The sequence below is a fragment of the Anomaloglossus baeobatrachus genome, chromosome 9 (assembly GCF_048569485.1).
Source record: "Anomaloglossus baeobatrachus isolate aAnoBae1 chromosome 9, aAnoBae1.hap1, whole genome shotgun sequence".
NCBI classification, from domain to species: Eukaryota; Metazoa; Chordata; class Amphibia; order Anura; family Aromobatidae; genus Anomaloglossus; species Anomaloglossus baeobatrachus.
The window spans coordinates 29,336,667-29,345,853 of record NC_134361.1 but is presented as its reverse complement, the minus strand read 5'-3'; positions in this window follow the sequence as shown (position 1 = coordinate 29,345,853).

Here is a 9,187-nt window from a genome sequence, read left to right as displayed (position 1 = left end):
CTGTCCATTGCAATTCAACCATCTAATTGGCATCATTAATTTTGATGTTTCCTTTGTTCACTTACAGTCACGAAAGACCATCAGAACCACCAAGTGGATCTAAATTTTAAAATCGTGTAAATTACACATTATTAGTATTCGGCAAGCTGCAATGTTTTCCAAAAATGTTACCAGAGTGGGACAACTCTTTTAATATGCCCCTGATCAAGTCTCATATATTGTATTTCTATGAGGTTCGAGCTCCATTTCACTGATAAGGAAGAGCAGCTCTGCGGCACAAACGTCTGCTCCGTGATTACAAGAGGCACAGTCATGAACGTTTTATTTTCAACCAGAAAAACAACATCTCATCCAATGTTTTATTTTATTGCAAAAAATGAAGAAAGATAGAACCAAAAGCACAGAAGGGGTAAAGCCTTTCATCTAGTAAATGCCTGAAGTTTTCACTTTAGACTCAGAAATAGTAAGTTTTTTTTAAACTGCTCTTCAAAAACTTCCAGAAACATCTGTTTCATTCACATATTTCATATTTCTACTTGCCTTCGAGGGATTTTAAGGATAAAATATTAAAGATGTAGAAAGCTTCTGTGTATAGACTACCTCCTCTCCTAATAGGATATCTATTAGGAGAGGAGGTTGTCTATACACTAGAACCTCTCCGACTCTCTCAGACCAAAGCAGTCCTTGTATTACATGGACAGCCATTTATCTGAATGGGCACCATATGATATTACATTGTCCTTTAGCTGGCTGAGACTTCTGCTATTTTTCTGGGCTTGCTGGTGGTTGTGATCCAAGTGTTATCAACTAGTTGCACCAGAAGGTGAAAGGAGATTATATGATTAAACTACCTTTTCAGTTTTGGCCATCAACAGGTGATTAGTTCGGGTTAGGGTTTAGCAAAAAGATTTGTTGGAACCAGGTCCAGCAGTACCATCAGTAGTCCTTGGCTATCAGACCCGGTGCCTCTTTTGATTTGTACACCCCATGCAATGTCCTCCATGCATCATGCTGCAATGATGACATCATGCCAAGCCTTCTAATCAAAAGAGAGACCAGAAGGAAGCAGGAGGTTCTCAGGGGTCTGACGGACATGGACTACCCATATGGCCACAGGACCAGGGTCCAACAAAACGTGTTGCTGAATTCTAGTGATAAGCCCCTACAAGTTGTGTGGTCTGTGATGTGGCCGGACCAGTTCTCTTCAGGTACGTAGCTGCTCCTGCCATCATAACATACAAAAAATATATAAAAACACAGAAACAAATCCATCATAAGTGGAGAAGAAACCAAGGCCGAGTAAAATGACGCTAGCAGGACATCTTCACGGCGAGGCCCAAAAGTGTCATGAGGATGATGAGACAGATGATGCGGATGATTTCCACTACATAGAGCTCATTGTAGGTACACACTGTGAAACAAAAACAGAATTAGTCAAAACAAATGAGTAATAGTTGGACGCAGGTTACAATCGAGCTCTTTTACAAAAAAATATATAAAAGAAAACAATGGTGGGCTCTCAACAACCAATCAGATTAGACACTGTAGATATTTCATTGGTTGCTCAAATGGAATGAACCTTTTAGCTCAACCATGGATCCTTTTTACTTATATTGATCTTCAAATCACCTTCAGAAAGTTTTACATTTTGGAATCCAGCCACCACTAGAGGGAGCTCAGGAGCTCACTGCATACTGTGTTACTACTGAGTTCAATGCAGAAATTGTATGCAGGAATATGTTTTCCACTTAATGTAATGATTAGTTACCATTTTCATGTCCATTTCAAAATTCTAAACTTATACTGTTGGAATTCTTCAAATTGTCTCTCCAGGAAGGAAACAAACTCTAGCGCCACCTATTGGAAGTAGCAATCCTACAAGTCAAAAGTGGCCTTTTAACAAGCCTTTTCAATTTTTCATATGATTTAGGATTTATACCAGATCGGAACCCCAATTTGCAGACACAGTGTTTCAGGGTGATTGCCCCTCATCAGTGCAAAGTATGGGATCTGATCTGGCTAATGAGAATCTATAGTGGGGACCACGGGGAAGACTATTCTCCCTGCGGAAACCTGACAAACCAGTCTGGCTGCCAGTGAGGGGACTTATAGCTGCAATGCCCCTCTGGGAAATATTCAAATTGTCCCTCCAGGGAGGAAGGAAACAAACTCTACCGCCACCTATTGGAAGTAGCAATCCTAAAAGTCACAAGTGGCCTTTTCATATGACTTAGGATTTACAGTAGATCAGAACCCTATGAAACATACACCCAACCATGTCTCCCCGAGAATAAGACCTCCCCCGAATATAAAACCTAGTCCTTTTTTCGGGGAAAAAAAAAAAATATAAGACAGTGTCTTATTTTCTGGGAAACATGGTAGTAAAAGTGATCCTATGATCGCAGGTTCAAGTCCCCAAAATGGACTAAAAAACAATGTAAAAAGATAAAAACACTTTTAAAAATATCAAATTTAAGTTTTTAAAAAATGTAATGGCCATACACATCAAAAATATCTAACAGTTTAAATTACCCCTCCATTTCCTCTATTAAAGATAAAAGAAAAAAATAAAAATACTGGATATAGTATTGACACGTCCGTAAAAGTCTGATCTAGTAAAATATGGAATTAATTTACCTGATTGGTAAACGCCATAAAGAGAAAAAAAAATCGAAACCCTGTAATTGTCTCTTTTTATCACCTTGCCTTTCTAAAAACTGCAATAATAAAAAAATCAAAATGGAATGTACAGGATAATATCAATAAAAATGTCAGCTCACCGCACATAAAGCAAAACCTCACTCAGCCACAAAACAGAAATGTTATTCTCAGAAAATTGCAAAAAAAAACATGTTTGGAATATTCTGAATTTTTTTATCATCAAAGAAAAAAAAATCGATGCAAGTTTGACATGTCATCATAATGGGACTGAAACGGACAATCATGTTTCCAGGTCATTTGGTGGAATTTCATTTTTTTCATCATTTTTTTCATCATTTTTTTTTTTTTATCATTCCATCACACTTTGACCGCATCTACCCTCCTTAACACATTTGCAGGGCACCGATGAGAGGTTCAACCACAGGTTAAGCTTCATAAGAAACAGATTTTCAGTATATACTTCCATAATGTATTATTGCAGTATATAGCATAAGTGATTAGATGATCTCAGGGTCAAGTTTCTTAAAATATTAATAAAGTTAATTTATATAGCGCCAACATATTCCGCAGCAGTTTACGATTAAGCGGGGGCTTGTACAGACAATAAAAACAAAACAAAGTAGCACAAAGTTCAACAGGAGGAGTGAGGTTGCTGCTCGCAAGTTTACAATCTATGGGGAAATAGGGAGACACAATAGGTAAAATATGCTTGTAGTATTTGGTCCATCATTATGATAAATAATAGATTTCATATAAAGTTGAATGATCCGGTCATCAGATATTAACCGTTTAAACGCACTTACGTGCTATTATATGTATGGAGGATGGGAGGAAAGAAATAGGAGGGAGAAGGTTATGAACAACATTAAGAATGCAGGAACAAGAGAGAGTAAGGTTATTGAGTTGAGATGATAAGCTTGTCTAAAGAGATGCATTTTTAACGCACGCTTGAAAACATGAGGGGGTGGATATTTGTCACAGGGAAATGGGGTAACTGAAGTGGGAACCTCTAAGCTGGCCCTCAAGCTAGGGACCCTGCGTTGTCCCTTATTCCAGAGGTAAGGTTGATGGTAGCTAGGTCTGGGCCACCAGCATAACCCTAACTCCTTATCCGAACCTGTGTGCATGTGCACATAACAGATCATCAGGCTGTTATTGCTGAAGCAACGCTGAGCTATATTCGGTGACAAGCAACCGGATCCAGTACCTTATAAAGAGTGAAAGCGGCTGTGAGTTGTCATTTGCAGCCTAAGGCTAAGTTCACATTTCCGCTAAAATGTATCAGTCACAATCCGCTGCTCTTGTAAACAACGGAATCCGTTTAGCGGATTCCGTTGCTCCCATAGACTTGTATGAGCAGCGGATTGTGACTGATGATGCTGCGTTGCACCCTCCGCCCGACTGATCAGTCGTGGAACGACTGACCACCGGGTGGGAGGAACGCAGCATGTAACGTTTTTTGAGCAGCGCGATCCGTCGGATTTCGCTGCGCATGCTCTCTGGCTCCCTACACACGTAACCAGCTTTGGTTGGTTACCCGATATTTACCCTGGTTACGGTGCAAGGAGCCAGCGCTAAGCGGTGTAGGCCCGTAACCAAGGTAAATATCGGGTAACCAAGGTAAACATCGGGTGCTTTGTTGTTACCCGATATTTAGTCTGGTTATGTGTGCAGGGAGGCCGACACTTCCCCGCTTGGCCCCGCCCCCTCCCGCACTCCGCACATGTATGTACACACACACACCTGTCCCCAGCCATGCAGACAAGCACTGCCACTGACACCCTCGTCTGGCCCCGCCCCCCACATGTACACACACTCACTCACACATACACTCACCTGTCCCCAGCCATGTAGACCGCAGAACTGCCACTGACATCCTCAGCGCCTGGCCCCGTCCCCCACTCGGCTCCGCCCCCTCCCGCATTCAGCATGTGTATACACACTCACACACTCTCACACACACACACACACACACTCACCTGTCCTGCAGTCCCTGCGGCACTGACGTCCTCAGAGCCACAGCCCCGCTCGGCTCCCCCCCCCGAACTCCGCCCCCCGCACACAACGGAATCTGACAAAGAATTCTGTTCTTTGTCATCCGTTGTACAGCGTTGTACAGCGCATCAGTCACATGCGTCAAGCGACGCATGTGACTGACGCATCAGTCACATGCGTAAAGCGACGCATGTGACTGATACAAAACAACGGAAATGTGAACTTAGCCTAAGCTATTAGAAACAGTTCACAAGCCAGCAGGAATTAACTACTGCTGTACTGGAGAGCAGTGAAGCTAAAAACAGCCAACGCCCGAGTCAGGCTGAACAACTAAGAGACCTCTGGCTGGTTCTCAAACTCTGCGTTGTGAACACAGTCCTCTTAGAATGGAAAGGATACTGCTATAAACTACTATATTGTCATAAACTACCTGCGGTAAATGATCTCGGAGTGACTTCCAGTCTAGTCCCAGCTCCGGTTCCAGTCTTTCCCCCAGACCTTATATGACAGCAGAACATTGTTGAGTCATTCTCTGTCAGCTTGTTGATAGTGATTGCAGTCTTCCCCTCATAGGTTGGTACTTGTGAGCTGTGTGATGTCTGGACAGCATCTGGGAAGGAGATGTTTACCCTACGCTGGTAATAAGGGTTTTCCTGAAGGTTCTCGGTACTCTTGCACCCTATGGTCCATGTCACAGAGTAAGCAGAAAACTCAGATGTAAATGAGCAAGTGATGGTCACCGACTTTCCATGTTCAGCTGTCACCATCTCTGGTTGTGTTACCATCGATCCTCGGACGGTTCCTGTAAAGGAATAAAGATGGTCATATACATTAGATGGAAGTAGGTTGATGGTTGAACAACCTTTGCATCCATGATTGGTAAATGATCATTTCTCCACACAGCCAAACACATTTTAGACCATAGTGACAATTACAGTTGCAGTCTGATTTCAGACATATCCAACTTTTCAGGTGACAACAATGTGACATTTTTCTGCTAAATCCAACTAGTCCCTATATAGACTAGAAAGACCCTAGCTGCACAACTCAAAACACCACCTTGAACCTGGCTCCCTAAAAGGCCATCGGGGGTTTCTCATATCTCCTGAAGGACCAGAGCAGAAGCCACAACACTGCCAACAAGGAGAGAGGATGGTGTACAGGAAGCTATAAAAACCCGAAGATAGAAATATCTAAGAAAGTCAAATAAGCTAGAAAGGGAAAGCTAAGGAGACCTACAAATAAGCAGATCAAGTAAAACCTTCTAAAAGCCTAAAAGAGGTAAAAGGAATTGGTGCTGGGAAGGAAAACAAACTAATTGAAGAAGCTACAATGGTGTTTACCCAGTAAGGTAAAACCCTAAGCTGTAGCACGGGAACTACTAAACACATCTCCACCTAGAGATATAGCCAGCAAGGAAGGATAGTGAAAGGGGAACATAAAGAACCCAATTAAGAATGTGATAGGGTAAACCAATCTGGGAAAATGAGGCACACCTAGAGAGGAGTGAACCAAGAAGGGAAAACAAAGACAATTGGAACTATCAGCTTTTGTAGAGCGAAGAAAAAGGCAATAGCCCAGCAGCCCTATTCAACAACAGGTCACTGGATTATGATGTCCTCACAGGTTCCTATATACATTATGATGTCCTAACAGTTCCCTATATATAGTTTGATGATCCCAGAGCTCCCTATATACATTATGTTGTCATCTGATGGCACCAGAGCTCCCTATATACATTATGCTGGCCCCATAGCTCTGTATATATAGTTTGATGACCCCTACAGCTCCATATATACATTATGATGTCCCCTACAGCTCTTTATATACATTATGATTGGCCCACAGCTCCTTATATACATTATGATGTCGTCACACCTTCCTGTATACAGTATGATGGCCCCACAGCTCCGTATATATAGTTTGATGACCCCTACCGCTCTTTGTATACATTATGATTGCCCCACCGCTCCGTATATGTAGTTTAATGGCCCCTACAGCTCCCTATATACTTAATGATGGCCCCTACAGCTCTCTGTATAAATTATGATGGCCCCACAGCTCCCTATATAGTTTGATGGCCTCACAGCTGCTTATATACATTATGATAAATCCATAGCTCCCTATATATTATTTGATATCCCATAGTTCCCTATATACAGTGCCTACAAGTAGTATTCAACCCCCTGCAGATTTAGCAGGTTTACACATTCGGAATTAACTTGCCATTGTGACATTTGGACTGTAGATCAGCCTGGAAGTGTGAAATGCTCTGCAGCAAAAAAGAATGTTATTTCTTTTTTTATTTTTTTTTTAAATTGTGAAAAGTTAATTCAGAGGGTCATTTATTATTCAACCCCTCAAACCACCAGAATTCTGTTTGGTTCCCCTAAAGTATTAAGAAGTATTTCAGGCACAAAGAACAATGAGCTTCACATGTTTGGTTTAATTATCTCTTTTTCCAGCCTTTTCTGACTAATTAAGACCCTCCCCAAACTTGTGAACAGCATTCATACTTGGTCAACATGGGAAAGACAAAGGAGCATTTCAAGGCCATCAGAGACAAGATCGTGGAGGGTCACAAGGCTGGCAAGGGGTACAAAACCCTTTCCAAGGAGTTGGGCCTACTTGTCTCCACTGTTGGGAGCATCATCCGGAAGTGGAAGGCTTATGGAACTACTGTTAGCCTTCCACGGCCTGGACAGCCTTTGAAAGTTTCCACCCGTGCCGAGGCCAGGCTTGTCCGAAGAGTCAAGGCTAACCCAAGGACAACAAGGAAGGAGCTCCGGGAAGATCTCATGGCAGTGGGGACATTGGTTTCAGTCAATACCACAAGTAACGTACTCCACCGCAATGGTCTCCGTTCCAGACGAGCCCGTAAGGTACCTTTACTTTCAAAGCGTCATGTCAAGGCTCGTCTACAGTTTGCTCATGATCACTTGGAGGACTCGGAGACAGACTGGTGCAAGGTTCTCTGGCCTGATGAGACCAAGATCGAGATCTTTGGTGCCAACCACACACGTGACGTTTGGAGACTGGATGGCACTGCATACGACCCCAAGAATACCATCCCTACAGTCAAGCATGGTGGTGGAAGCATCATGCTGTGGGGCTGTTTCTCAGCCAAGGGGCCTGGCCATCTGGTCCGCATCCATGGGAAGATGGATAGCACGGCCTACCTGGAGATTTTGGCCAAGAACCTCCGCTCCTCCATCAAGGATCTTAAGGTGGGTCATCATTTCATCTTCCAACAAGACAACGACCCAAAGCACACAGCCAAGAAAACCAAGGCCTGGTTCAAGAGGGAAAAAATCAAGGTGTTGCAGTGGCCTAGTCAGTCTCCTGACCTTAACCCAATTGAAAACTTGTGGAAGGAGCTCAAGATTAAAGTCCACATGAGACACCCAAAGAACCTAGATAACTTGGAGAAGATCTGCATGGAGGAGTGGGCCAAGATAACTCCAGAGACCTGTGCCGGCCTGATCAGGTCTTATAAAAGACGATTATTAGCTGTAATTGCAAACAAGGGTTATTCCACAAAATATTAAACCTAGGGGTTGAATAATAATTGACCCACACTTTTATGTTGAAAATGTATTAAAATTTAACTGAGCAACATAACTTGTTGGTTTGTAAGATTTATGCATCTGTTAATAAATCCTGCTCTTGTTTGAAGTTTGCAGGCTCTAACTTATTTGCATCTTATCAAACCTGCTAAATCTGCAGGGGGTTGAATACAACTTGTAGGCACTGTACATTATGATGGCCCCACAGCTTCTATATACAGTATAGTGGCCCCACAACTCCATAGGCTTTTGGATGTGTACCTACCTTGCATGTCTTGTTCAGTCCCTTCTAGCAAGAGGTTAAATAATTGGGTGTAAAAGATTGTCAACAGTTATTTATAGTGTTGAATAAAATGTGTGGTAGAATTAAAATGACAACGAATGTAGTAGCGTAAAAGAAAAAACATACCGTGTCTAAGAATGTGGAAGGAGAAACAGAACCACCACCGGCACCAGCGATTCGGGCAGAAATACTAATACACATTAGTGTAAATGGGGAGGACATGGAGGCCATCATATATGGTCACAAATGACTAAAGGCCACTTTACACGCAACAACATCGCTAACGAGATGTCGTTGGGGTCACGGAATTTATGACGCACATCTGGCCTCGTTAGCGACATCATTCTTTTCCCAATTATCGTTGCTGTTGCAGGACGCAGGTTGTTTGTCGTTCCTGCAGCAGCACACATCGCTATGTGTGACACCACAGGAACGAGGAACATCACCGTACCTGCGGCAGCCGGCAATGAGGAAGGAAGAAGGTGGGCGAGATGTTCCGCCCGCTCATCTCTGCCCCTCCGCTTCTATTGGGCGGCCGCTTAGTGACATCGCTTTGACGCTGCACAAACTGCCCCCTTAGAAAGGAGGCGGTTCGCCGGCCACAGCGACGTCTCCAGGGAGGTAAGTACATGTGACCGTTTCTAGCGATGTTGTGCGCCACGGGCAGCGATTTGTCCATGAC